This window comes from Rattus norvegicus, chromosome 5, assembly GCF_021556685.1.
Source record: "Rattus norvegicus strain SHRSP/BbbUtx chromosome 5, alternate assembly SHRSP_T2T, whole genome shotgun sequence".
NCBI lineage: Eukaryota > Metazoa > Chordata > Mammalia > Rodentia > Muridae > Rattus > Rattus norvegicus.
The window spans coordinates 143,675,133-143,689,173 of record NC_141538.1 but is presented as its reverse complement, the minus strand read 5'-3'; the positions used below and the strand labels follow the sequence as shown (position 1 = coordinate 143,689,173).

At 49.3% G+C, this 14,041-nt stretch overlaps 2 long non-coding RNA genes across 2 annotated transcripts in view; one reads left to right on the top strand and one right to left on the bottom strand.

Moving 5' to 3' along the window:
- Window positions 1-3,905: 3,905 nt before the first annotated feature.
- LOC120103127 (uncharacterized) overlaps window positions 3,906-14,041 on the bottom strand; it is an 88,044-nt gene continuing 77,908 nt past the window's right edge. Inside the window, exon 3 of the long non-coding RNA XR_015620487.1 lies at window positions 3,906-4,352. This is a non-coding gene — a long non-coding RNA (uncharacterized LOC120103127). The remainder of the gene's footprint in view (window positions 4,353-14,041) is intronic.
- On the top strand, window positions 7,938-9,114 carry LOC148006042 (uncharacterized). Its single transcript, XR_015620486.1, has 3 exons — window positions 7,938-8,187; window positions 8,302-8,644; window positions 9,034-9,114. It is a non-coding gene; the product is annotated as an uncharacterized LOC148006042 (long non-coding RNA).

The window sequence follows — 14,041 nt, the reverse complement described above, 5'->3', positions numbered from 1 at the left end:
GAATTTAATGTCATGACTAGGGCAGAAGGCTCAACCTAGGCCCCATAGACCTTTATTCCCCATTTGTTTGTTTGTTTGTTTGTTTTGGTTCTTTTTTTCGGAGCTGGGGACCGAACCCAGGGCCTTGCGCTTCCTAGGCAAGCGCTCTACCACTGAGCTAAATCCCCAACCCCTATTCCCCATTTCTTAATACTTATCCTTTCTTCCGGTGGGTGTGCGTGAGTGGCGCTGGAATCATGGACCTTGCCCCCTATCCCTTAGCCTGAGCCCTGGATAGAACACTCCTATGGCGTGTGCCCAGTGGATGGGAGATCCAAGACTGACAATGGAGTCACACAAAGGCAATATCTATCATTCGGGAGGCAGGGGTCACCTAGAGACAGTCCACACCACCACCTTCCTCTCAGCACCACCCTAGGCCAAAGTCCTAGGCCCTTCAGTCTGCCCTCCTTCACTTACGCTCCTGCCAGGTCATCTCACTCCTTGGGCACTGTGCCAGCTCCCATGGTCTAAAGGTCATGCCCATTGTACAAATGGGTACACTAGAGGCTTCTGGGACAGCTGTCATGTACACGGTCTCCCACCCTCACTACACCCCTTCATTCAGTCACTCCAGCTGTGGTAACTCCCCAGTGTATACTTGTAGAAGGTGAGTAAAGAGGTTTGACCTCTGCAGGTCTCAAGGACACTGGGTCAGGGAGGACACACAGAGACCAGATGGTAGGGGCTCATGAGCTGCACAAGAAGTTAGGGTCCACGGTGGGGTGGAGGCTGTGTTCATGCCTTAGATTAAGCCTGGGCCTGGGCTTCTGGTGGAAGGCCAGCTTTGGCTACTCTGAGATGGATCTGGGTGCCGCCCAGGATTCATCCCTGACTAAGGCAAACCTACTCACAACAGACTGCAATCCTCGAGGTTCGGGAAGTCTCACTCCCCCAGGGCTGCTGTTCTGCAGGAAGCCAGCACTGACTCGGAAGCCTGCTCTCAACAGCACAAGTGATAGAGAGAAGTACTCCTTCTAAAGCGTCTTAAAAATAAGATCATGTATGTATAACTACACATATATATTTAGAGAGGGACTAGGACAGATGGATGGGTACTCGGCAGAGTATTTTTAATCCTGGAGTCAGGATTATATAAGGATGGAGAAGAGAAACTCGAAGGCAGGTGGTGAGTCATGTGGGCAGGCTGGGAGGCAAGCCACACCTCCCTCCAGCTCCACCAGCATCTGCAGGTGCCAAGATTCATTCCTAGGACCACAGCAAGGAGGGAGGAAAGGGACCCTGCTCTCCCTGCCCCCGCCCTGGGTAGGGAGAAGAGCATCCCTATAGGTGGGCTGGCTTCCTGCAGGGTTGGCAGGCCTAGCAGAAGGAAGGGAGAGACAGGCAGGGGCCAGGCATTGCCTAGTCACAAAATCTGAGTCCTAGAAACACTCATCAATTTCCAGGAAATTGGAAAAGGCCTTGGAGATATTTTCAAGTGAGTACTTGGCTCTGAGACGCAGATTCTCTGGCGTCCTCGCCATCCTGTACTTTGTTGAAGGAGTGGGGGTGGGGAGAATCCTGAACAAGCTGTCCAGAAGGCACATGCAGAAGGACCACCTGGGGGGTGCCAACAGCAGAGAGCTCTTCTCCAGGGTCATGAAGCCTTTGCTGAACCCAACAAGCATGTGTGAAAGAAAGATGATTTGGGGTGATACGCCAGGAAACGTATCTTCCCTAGGAAGGAAGAGGAACCGAAGATGAGTAAAGAGAGAGGCTGGGTGTGTCTGTCCCTAGGGTTCTAGAAGAATGCCATCTGTCTGGGAGGTTTGCAGAGTCATGCCTGAGGTAGGAAATGAGAGCCAATGGCAGAGCAAAGTCATGACCCTTTGGAATGCTTTCCTTTGGATGGTTTTGGATCCAAAGGCTCAAAGCTGCCATTGGTGGGCACCCACACCCCTTCCTGTGAAGAAGAGCTCCCATGTATGTCCTCTGACTCCCGTGGCTCGTACTGTCATTTGCTGAGTTTTGAAGGTTGCAGCATCATGCCTGTCATGGGCGAGCATAATCCACTCATCACCCTACACTCCCTTCTTACAACTGGTTTTGCTACTTTGTGGGTTTTTTCTACTTTTATCTTCCTGGCTTCATCCCAATCACTAGATAGGAGAGAAAGAAGGACAGAATGGAGAAAGAGAGAGATCTCCAAATATAATTTCTTTCTTCTTGTTTCTTCTTTGAGTACAGCTACTGACAAACCACAACCAACCCTCCCCTCCCCAGAACAAACAACAGCCAATCACCAGCTCTGCCTCTTGGAGGCTCTGAAAAGTTCCCAGAATTCCAAATGTCACACAATCGCAGAAACTATCTGCAGCTGGCAAAGCCACACCTCTGCTAGAGCACGAGGCAAATCACAGCTGCCGAGGACAGTCTGAAGCAGCCCTAGATGCCCATACCTGAGAGTGAAAGGAAAACACATTCTCATAATATTTGTGTTATTTAAAGGAACCAAAATTCCAGAACTCTCACCACAGCAGAGGCTTAAGGTCAGTGGCTAAACTGGACTTCAAATCCTGCCTCTGAGACTCCCAACTTCAATCTCTGATTTGATTGAATAGATGCGCAAATCCCACAGGTACTACCCTCCAGGGCAGAGCCCTTCTCAGAGCTTGGACACATACAGGCTACTTGGCAAAAGCCAAGAGAGGAGTCAGAAGATACAGACACTACCCAGAGGTAGCTTCATTCCTCTTCAAGTCAGCCACAAGCAGAGCAAGAAAATAGACTCCACCCTTCAACCCTTAGGAGTGGGTTTGCAGCAGCAGTTGTCCTGGGTTGTTTCTTACCGCCCTTAATCATGGGCAGGGAAAGGGGAGGGAAAGGGTCCATGCAACTCAGAGGTGCCTTCACCTACCCAGGAGGCAATGCTGTTCACCTCAAAGGAAGTAGAGCTTTGTGGTTCCCATTGGGAAAAAAAACGTAATGGAAGATTCAACATGACACAGTGCATTGGGCAAAGTCTGGGGGTGGCCTGGCCTCTGTGCTGACCTCCCACCCCCCCTCACATTGCAGTAAGAAAAGAGAGATGGAGATTATAGGGTGGTGGGGCTAGATAGGTGGAGCACCTGAGGAAGGGTGATTGATGTGTCAGGGAGAAAGAGACAGTAGACAGACAGGGAGCTGGGAATGACAGTGGGTAGCCATGAGAGACAGAGGTGTGGAAACCTACACCATTGAAAGAATAGCAGAGAAGAGCTCCGAGGGACAGGACAGCTAGCTGAGCAGACATGGAGGACTTGGAAGTGAGCAGACAATCTCTTAACTTCTAAAGTTTCCTGTCTGATCAAACCAAGGGCAGTAGAGGTGAGAAGCCTTCAGACATGGCAACCTTGGTAGCAGTGCAGCCATACAGTGAGGCAAGGTAATTAAACAAAATTCCTAGCACCAGTGGCCTGGGAGATGCTGAAAGCATCCTAGAACCATCAGTGATCTGGGAAGGGAGGATGGGAGATAGGGGAGAAAGAAAGAGAACATCAAAAGAGGACATGACACGAGAGAAGACAGGACACACCAAGGCCACCAGAGAGATGCTGGTGTCAGGGAGCTCGAGAAACAGAAGCAGGATGAGAAAGAAGACCAGAAGCAAGGAGGAGAGACCATAGGGTCAGGGAGGTCAGAGACCAGATGGGACCAGCAACGTCAGCAGAGGTAGAGAAAGACACAAAGACTTCCAGGAGCAGAAATGCCCAAGATAAGTCTGACAGTCACACAGTATGGAATTAGACCCTTGAGCCTTCCCCTAACTCTGTCAGCCTCGACCTCCTTAATTATCAAGGGTTAATGTTATGATCATCCCTGATGGGCCCCAAGATCTGAAAGATATTTGTCTACCAAACAATCTGCATTTCATAAGAAATAATTAATTTCGCTTCCCATTTTTTATTCATCAAAGACGTCAATAGCTGGCAATCAGTGCTCCCGATCAGCATGAGAGCGGGCGCTTTGTCACACCGAGTTGCAGCGGTGCCAGCCCAGCGCAAAGGAATCTGTCACAGGGTCATCAGCCTCACGCCGCCTCATCACAGGTAAAACGCTTGTGTTATGTTCCAAGAGATGTTGTCAGCAGTTCAAAGGACGTGGAGAGATCCCACTGCCTTCACAGACCCCTGGATCCAGGGTCCCTATTTTCAGATGACAGTCCAGAATGTCCACCAAGTTGTGGGATGTTGGGCTGCACAGCGTGTTGAGTCTCTCCTTCCTTGGGAGCGCGAGGCCAGAGATGAAACACGCCTTCTGTCCGAATAGCACCCTGTAGCCACTAAAGCAGAGGTTCTCAACCAGGGGTCAGATGACTCTTTCATGCCCGTTGCCTAGAACATTGGTAAGCACAGATATTTACATTATGATTCATAACAGTAGCGAAATCGTAGTTACAAAGTAGCAACAAAATAATTCTATGGTTGGAGGCCGCCTGGTCATGAGGAGCTGAGTTAAAGGGTCACAGTATTAGGAAGGTTGAGAGTCGCTCTTTTAGGGCAACAGGAATCACACTGACATTTGGAAAATTGGGGTAGAAAAATGGCAAGTTCTCTGCTAGCCTGGGATTCGTTGCAAGACACTGGCGCTCAGGCAATCAATCAGTCAGTCAATCAATCAACTAATCAGTAAGAGAGGACACAGTGCTTCGGCAATGCTTTACTCATGGTCTTCCTTCCTGCCCACCTCCCCAGCCAGGCTTCTTCTGCGCCTAGGATTCTTTTCTCCTGGCCTCTCATTACTTGACTCACTACCCCTTTATTCTTCTCAAACAAATCTCCAGAGTCCCCTCATTATCTTCCAAACTGCCCAGAGCCATGACATCTCCATGCAGTAGGAACAGTGTAGTAAAGTCAAAGCCTAGAGGACTTCCAGGAGACAGAGAACGGACCTTTCAGGAGGCATGGAGCCAGAATGGGAGGTTAAGTGGGGAGGCAGAGAGGCCCTCTTGTAGACCAAGGTCAGGAACTGAGACGGCACAAAAGTTGTTCTTCAACCTCACTGGACAGGGCTGGACTGCAGAGCATTCTCCCTGCAGGGCTCCTCAGGCCTGGTGTACGAGTGCAAACCTTGGCCTCAGAAGCTCAGGGTAGCCAGACCCTACCACTATCCTTGCCACTATGCTCCATAGAGTTCCCCCGCCCCACCCCCTTTCCTAGTTGGCTAAGCTGTCAACTTGACAGAGTGCGGTTATCTGAGGGAGTCTCACCTGGGGGATTCCCCCGAAAAGATTGACTTGTGTCCATGCCTGTGGGGTAGATTTTGTTACTAATTCATGTGGGAGGGCCAAGCCCATTGTAGTATTACCCTTGGGCAAGTGATTCCGGGTTATATAAGAAAGGGGGCTGAGCATGAGGCAAATGGAGCAAGCCAGTAAGTAATTTTCTTCCACAGTTCCTGCCTCTGCTCCTGCTTGAGTCCCTGCCCTAATGTCCCTCAATGACAGGCTGTGATTGGGAATGTGAAACAAGTAAACCCTTCTCTTCCCCACCAATAGGAAAGCAGAAAAGCAAACTAGATCTCAACATCTCTCTCTCCCTCCCTCCCTCCCTCCTTCCCTCCCTCCCTCCCTCCCTCTCTCTCTCCCTCCCTCCCTCCCTTCCTCCCTTCTTCTTCTTCTTCTTCTTCTTCTTCTTCTTCTTCTTCTTCTTCTTCTTCTTCTTCTTCTTCTTCTTCTTCTTCTTCTTCTTCTCTCTCTCTCTCTCTCTCCCTCCCTCCCCTTCCTGCCTCCCTCCTTCCCTCCCTCCCTCCCTCCTTCTTCTCTCTCTCTCTCTCTCTCTCTCTCTCTCTCTCTCTCTCTCTCTCCATTCACAGTTTTTCGTCTCCTCGCTGTTTGTACATGTGTGCTATCTCTCTTGACTTGAAAGCATCCAACTTCACGAATATTGGTGACATTAACTCCCTGACTGAATATTAAAATTAGGAGAAAATTTTATTTGAAGAAAGACTTGAACAAACGTGGTATCTGGGGAGCCACGCACTCCCCGCTCACTTTCAACCTTGTCTATAATTAATTTCTACTTAGAAATCTTGTTCATTTATTTATTCAACAAACATTTGCTGCCTGCCTATCATGTGCTGGGCACTACCTTACCAGCTTGTGCACTACAAAAGCCAAAATGCAGCCCTGGCCTTTTAGGAAGCAATAACAAGAACAGGACAGGGATCAGAGGACTGGAAAGCAAGGTGTCTGGAACAGACCTAATGGAGCTGGGGTCTGAGAGCTTGGGGTACGCATGGCAAGGCAACCAGCTGACACTCTCACAGAGACAAAGGTCAAAGAGAACAGGGAATGATCTTGCCCAAACCTGAGGGCCACAGGGAAGCTGGAAAAGGATTGAAGAGAAAAAGAGAATCTGCAGACAAAATACATAACCTAGAGAATGAGCGGGCTGCTCATGAAATGCCAGAGAGTGTAGGGAGTGGCGGCTGTATGATAATGAGGTGAATCTGGCACCCTCCTAACAACAGTACTGAGCATGCGTGGAGTTTTGCACCTGCAGTCAGTCTGCCTGGGGCGGTACTATGCTAAATGGGAGTTCATGCTGCGCCAATCTCTGGAGGACAAGTAGCTGGGATGGCAGTGGGGTGACTCGTGCCCCACCAATCCCTGAAAGAAGATTAGCATACTGTTGTGTATATAAGCCGAGCGGCTTTGCCACTCGGCGCGGTAACACTTAAAGCTGTAACACTTGGAGCTGTAACACTTAGGGCTGGCTGCCGCCTCCTCCCTGTATCAACAAAGAAGGTGTCCTGCAGTAAAGGCTGTTGAGAAGAATCCAACCGTGTTGCGTCTTCCTTGCCGGACGAGGTGGGCGCGACAAGAGAGCAGTGGACTGTTTAGAATGGGGTACGGGGTGACGGAGGGTGTGGGAGAGGGGACGGACTGGAAGAACGTAAAGAGCCTGTGCTCAACACTAGTGAGATTGTATCTCTCAACTCTGTCCTTGGCCCCTTTGAAGAGGGTTTGACAGGGAATGACACCAGAAGTCTCGAGTGCAGGAAGGACCCTTCTGGCCTTCGGGGAAGCTGCTACAATCATTCAGGTGAGACATGAGGAAGGTCTGGATGAGGGTGTTACAGATGGAGGAGACAGGTTGAAATGGTAACAGCTAGAGACCATCTTCAGGACTCAGACCGAAGGGTCAGGGGTTCATCAGCTGTGTCACCATGCTAGCAGCCTGTCTGGGTTGGCTGTACTCTAGCCTTGGGCTCTGGATTTGGGGGCTACAGGACAGCAGTGGCCCCACCTCTCATTGTGGGCTGCTCTAGGGGTTTCTGGACGGGCTTGCTACTTGTTACTGGGATTGCTAACAGCAGTCTTTGCTTGCCTCTGCATTCAACAGAAGTGGGGTCCTTCCTGCCTTTAGCCATTACAGCTCTGCTTAACCTAAGCTCCGTAGGACACCCTGAGCACCTCTGCTTTATTCAAAATCTACCCCTAAAGTCGCCTCTCTCTTCCTTGATTATCTCTCTCCTTGTAGCTCCAAAATGCCACTGCATTCCAACCTATCCTTTCACCCAATCAGGATGGAAGTTTACGTTGGTTGCCAAGGGGAACTGTGCTCTTTAGTTACCTCTTCAGCCATCTTTGAAGCTCACCACCACTGTGAAAGTTACTTTGCATGAAATTCTAAAGGGGTGCTCATTAACTCGATTATGCTGGCAGAAAGAGTTCTAACCAAGCTACTTTGAAGGGAAACTTCCCCCCCTCTTGAATATTTTAGATGTATTTTGTAGCATAGAATTGATTAATTATTAAAGCAAATTGCGTAGTGGTTCTTTTTCTCATGAGGAAAAACAGATTGAAGGGAAAGAGGGAGTGAAGGAGAAAAGGGGGGGATGGGGAGGGAAGAGAAAGAGGGAAGGAGAGGGGGGAGAAAGAAAGGAAGGGAGGAGGGGGAGAAAGGAAGACTACTTGAGCACAGAAAAACAGAAATGGGTAAGTAGAGGAATCACAAGGCAGGGTCAGAAACGGAGCCATTACAGATAAGTTCCTGTTGGAGACACTCTGCTGTTAACTCTCATTTTGGGGGATGTCTATGAAACTAACAAAGCCGTGTTTACCCTTCATAAACTATTTGAGCAAGTGACATCAGCATCAGTCCTGGTTTCTGTGCTCTCCGAGGCCACCGATGCTTCACACACCCCTTCTCTGCCCAGTATATGGTATGTCTTGCTGCTGTTGACCGGGATCATGACTCCGTCATGATTGGTGTGCCACCCACCTTCTCTGCTTGGGACACAGAACTTGTTCTAATTCCCTCTCTTCCTCAAATACAGAAACCCCAGTGTCAATACTTTAAAAAAAAAATCTCTCACTGACGAAGAACCTGTCAGATCCGGAGATGTCAGTATAGTTTGATGGAGGGGTCGACTGGAACAGGAAGAACACCAGCTCACATCTGACCAGAGAAACAGCCATGCATGTGTAGACTGCTGGTCCAGGATCACAGAGAAGAGCACCAGGTTCAGGGCCATTCCTCCACCAAACACTGAGCCGCGCTTTACTGTAGAACACAGAACTCAACCACACAGTACCCACAGAGGGGCTGGGAAAGCGCCTGTTAGGCAAGCACGAGTGCCTGAGTTTGGATCTCCAGCCTCCTGTAAAAGACTGGCCTAGGTAAACCCAGTGCTATAGGCTGGGGTAGAGACAGGTGGACCCCTGGGGGTCAGTGGCCAGCCAGGTAGAATCGATGAGCTCCAGTTCAGAGGGAGACCCTGTCTCCAAACATAACATGGAGGGCTGGCAAGATGGTTCAGTGTGTAAAGACATTTGCCACTGAGGCTGGTGGCCTGAGTTCAATCTCGAGATAGAGAGAAGGGTGTAGGATGATGTCACAGGTGAGGTAAGGATAAAAGGAGGCCTGTCATTGGAGGAGAAGGAAGGATGGGCGGGAAAGAAGTTTGAAGGAAGAGGAGGAGACTAGGGGAGGGAGGAGGAGACAGGGCGGAGGAGAGGGAGAGAAGCCATGGCAGGTGATGTTAAGATTCTGCTCTGTGTATTTACAGGTTGTTATCAATGTTCCTAAGGGATGGATGGTACCGGGCTTTGTGTGTTTAAGTAGGTAATTATATCTTATCAATTGGGTCAAAGATTATTGTGTTGTGTGTTCTTTTATGTGAGGGTTTGAGTGTAGGAAAGTGTGCGGCTGAGCTGTGTTTCCACCAAGATATTTAGCAGATATCTTGGGCACCGCTGTGCGGACCTAGCGGGATGAAAGACAACTACTCTTTTTTATTATTATATTTTTACAACAACAGAAGGGGTCTCACAGATATTCTTCTGAACACTACTCAACTACCATGATGCACACACGCATGTGCGCGCACCTGCACACACACACACACACACACACACACACACACACACACACACACACACACACACGGCCTGCATCTCCACTGAATAAATAAAAATGTGATTTTAAAAAAGATTTATTTGGGAGCCTGAAAAGATGGCTCAGTGGTTAAGAGCACTGACTGCTCTTCCAGAGGTCCTGAGTTCAATTCCCAGCAACCACATGGTGGCTCACAGCCATCTATAATGGGATCTGATGCCCTCTTCTGGTGTGTCTGAGGACAGCAACAGTATACTCATATACATAAAATAGATAAATCTTTTAAAAATATTTATTTTTATGTGTGTGTATGAGTGCCTTACACCTGTGCACACACCCATATACAACACACACGCATGCGCATAGACAGTGTTGAGTTTACTTACCTTCAGTGTTCGGTTGCATTCATTCTTTTCAATTGGAGGGCACATGTGTGCCAGTGTGTACATGGAGTGGTCAGAGGCCAGGGGCTGGGGGATTTGGTTCTCTCCTTTCACCATGTAGGACCCAGAAATTAAACTCAAGTCATCAGGCAGCCAACACCTTTACCTGCTGTCTTAGTGAGGGTTTCTATTGCTCAGGTGAAACACCATGACCAAAGTGCCCTGGGAAGAAATGGTTTATTCACTTAAACTTCCACATCATCATCAAAGGAAGTCAGGACAGGAACGTAGCAGGTTGGGACCCTGGAGGCAGGAGCTGATGCTGAGGCTGTAGAGAGAGCTGCTCACTGGCTTGTTCCCCATGGTTCTCTCAGCCTGCTTTCTTATAGGATCCAGGAATACCAGCCCAGGGCTGACCCCACCCACGACGGGCTGGCCACTCCCCAATCGACCACTAATTAAGAAAATGCCTCCCTGGTTTTAATGGAGATGTTTTCTCAAATGAGGTTCTCTCCTCTCAGAAGACTTGAGCTCGTGTCTAGTTGACATAATACTATCCAGGACACCCACCGAGCCATCTTGCCAGCCTTCAACGTCTACACTTTTGCAAAATTTGGGTACTTGTTCTGGGCCAGGCCTGGGCTCACAGTTAGTAGTAACAGGTCTGGAGCTCTGATCCAACTCTGAGGCAGCTGCGGCTGCGAGTCTGGAGTCCCTTCACATGGTGGACTAAACACCATGGTCTCCAGGTTCCTGTTAGGACGCTCCTCATCCTCTGATCATGTCTGGTCTCATATTCTGCATGTTCTACACTCATCCTGAGAGGGAGGGAGGGAGGCAGGGAGAAAAAGAGAGGGAAGCAAGGAGGGAGAGAGGGAGAGAGAGAGAGAATGACAGAAGCAAATCGTTTTAAAAGAGAAAAAAAAAAAAAAGCAAAAAGCCACACAGAGCCGATGCACTGCCAAGCCATCTTTCACTCCTGTGCGTTATCTCACAGCCCTTGTTGACACACTGACATATTTCCCCTCGTCGCAATCAAAGCAATTGTAGCATCTGCATTGTGGTTCCACTTAGTGTCTCCTCATAAACCTTTCCCCAGTCGCTATACAGTCTCCGTAATGATCATTTTTAATGTCTGTGTAACAAATGGATGCAGCGTGATTTACTAAACATCGCCCTAATTGTTGAACGTTTGTGCTATTTCCACTTTTTTTTTTCTTTCATAGATTCTGTCATGATGAGCGCTTTTATGCAGGAGCTGCATGGGGGTGAGGGAAGGGCTTTGCTGTCAAAGGGAGTTGAAAACCTGCTCTGCAACTTCCCCAGCTGTGTTGACACCAGGGTTTCCCCCAGGGGAAGGGAGAAAGTGGGTGATGCCAGGGCAGAGGGTGAGGGCTTTAGAGGCTGAGGGGAGGATGCAGCAGGGCCTTCACAGCTTCCCCACAGCTCCTGGCTGGGCAAGGGCGGGTGAGCGAAAGGAAGTTTTCTGAAAGATTCTTTCTCCTTTCTCAAGTCTTCTGACCCAAGTCCTCTGTTGGGCAGTGAATAGAAGCTGGAATTCTGGGATGTCTCGTGAGAACAGGAGGTAGGGGGACATCCCATTGGCTTCCTCTGGGCTCTACAGCTTGAGGCCAAGAGTCTTGAACTACTCCTAGACCAAGAAAGCTTTCTTTGGGCTTCTTCTCTTTCTACAAGAAGGTTCATTCTGCTTCCTCTCCTCTCAAGAATATTCTTGACTGGCCTTGAACTCCATAGGTCATTGAAGATGACCTTGAACTTCTGATCCTCCTGCCTCCACATCCTGAGTGCTAGGATCACAGGCATGCCTGGTTATGCAGTGTTGGGGTTCAAACCCAGAGTTTTGAGTATGCTAGATAAGCACCCCACCAAGGCTACAGCCCCAGCCTCTCCCCTTTAATCTTCTCTGCGGCTCCATCAAGGTAGATGACATGAAAGTTACCAAATTTCTGGACTCTTCCAAGGTTTGTCACAATCTTTGCTTTGGAAAACCCCGATAGTCTGTGGGATTTCACCTGTTCTTGTCTCTTAAGGATCGAGCTACCTGGGCTCAAAGATGCATCTAAAATATTCCAACAAATCCTCTCATGGCTTCCAAGCTCCAGTGGATGACTGTTCCCAGGAGGTCACCTGACTAAGTATCTCCTTCGCAAATGTGGTCCTTTTTCCACACCAAGACAGCAAAAGGAAGCCACGCCCCTACAGCTCCCTGCAGATGTCCATGTTCAACCCCATCTCAGAGAAGCCCCAGGTTAAGTGATAGAAAGAGAACGGGAGCTTGAGACAGCCCACCACAGGCCTGCCCGGGTCCTTCCCTGTCCTGCTTACCCCTAGAGGGAAACCATCCTTCGCTACCTCATAGGGGTCTCCCTGCAATGCTGGTCAGTAGAAGAAAGGGCCAGCTGAGCACTGACAACCTGGGGAAAGTTGCTGACTGCCCTTTCTTGGCTGTCAGGGCTAATCAACATCAGGGCAGTTAATGGAGAACACAAAACCTATTTAAAAGCTACATTTACCACTTGGCTGGTTCCATTACATCGTGCAATATCCAGGTGCCACGATTCCTCTCAAAGTGTCTGTCTCGATGCTTCCTTGAGCTGCCGAGGTTAGGAAGTCACTGCCAAAAGCTACCCCAGGAGGACTTCTCTCCCCCCAAATCCCAACCCCCACCCTTACTGCAGCTTGTCTTCCAACTCAAGAGCAGAGGCTTCCCAGCCCATGGAGCCACCTGCAGTGAAGATTCTGAGGCAGAACTCTGCCTCCTGCCTCTCTCTCAGGGCCAGAAAGATGTCTCATCCTGGCTATGGCAACCCTGTGCTTACAGTTGGCTGTGGTGACCACTTTCTACATAATCATATAAAAGACTGTGGGGTCCACTGCGCATGAACTACACTGGAGACTTCAACCTCTCTAGCCCTCTCTGGTCTTGGTTCCAAGGTATTTGAGAAAGGACATTACCATGTCTTCTCGGCATGGGCACCTCCTATTTCCCCACCCCAGAATCGGTATTGCTGGAGACCTAATGGGTGACTAAAGACCTGGGTGTTCCATTTCAATGAAACCTGAATCCCCTTGCTCTCAGTCATTCCTCCCTGACAGCTCTTCCAAGGGGTACCATGCCACCCCGCCTCATGTACTCAAGCACTTCTACACTTTAATACAAAACTTGCTTCACGTGGGCTTAAGAATGTGATTCAGAGGGTAGAGTGCTTACCTGGCACACATAAAGCCCTGGGTCCTATTCCTAGCACAGAGAGCAGGAAGGCATGTGTCCGTTAATCCCATACTCATTTGGGGGGATGGAGGTGGCGGTATCAAGAGTCCAAAGTAATCCTTGTCTATGCAGTGAGTTGGGGCAGCCTGGACTACACAAGTCCCTGTCTGAAAATAAACAAAGAAACAAAAAAATCCCACAGCTCCACAGAAACTTCATGCTAAAATCCAGGCTCTGAAGGGGCTCGGTACTGGCATTCATTCATCCAATAAAAACGCTCTGACTTCCTGCTAGGCAGTGTGTGTGGCCCAAGCATCCAGTGAGAGCAAAGCCTGTGGTTTAGAGGCAGACCAGGGCAGAAAAGGGACAATCAGAGAATTACCTGCAGACTCTGAGTCACATGGTGAAGAACGGGTATAGAACTAGAGAACAGGTCATGGAGGGCTGGGAGTCACCAAGACTGTGGTCAGTGACATCCTCAGGGAGGCCCTTGGGGGCAGTGCCTTGCCTATGCTTTGCCAGTGCGGGTGTTAACTGCACGGAACACACAATTTCCTAGAGTCAGGCCACGAGGAGATTCCCTATCACCATACCTAACCTTTCAGCCACCTTTAGCCTTCTGCTCAAGTTGAGGAAGACCTCAAGTACTTTCTCCCACAAGAATAGTGTCAGCCTGGAAGGAAAATCCTTCCAGAGTGTCCCTAAATGGTACAGGTACTCTTCTAACAAGCCAAGGACTCCGTTGATGGAATGAAGGACCTGCCAGCCTCCTGCTCTGATGCTCCCAGACTGGTTCTCTTGATGTGCCCACCCCTCTGGAAGAGAGGAGGTGTCTTGGTTAGAGTGTCTATTGCTGTGGTGAAACAACCCGAGAAAGAAAAAAGGATTATTTTTCTATCTTATGCTTCCGGGTGACAGCCCATCGCTGAGGGAAGCCAGGGCAGGAACTTGAACAGGTCAGCAACTTGGAAGCAAGAGCTGACACAGAGGCCGTGGAGGAGTGCTGCTTACTGGCTTGCTCTTTCTTGCTGTAGATTTGCATGAGAGTATTCAGTAAAAACCAT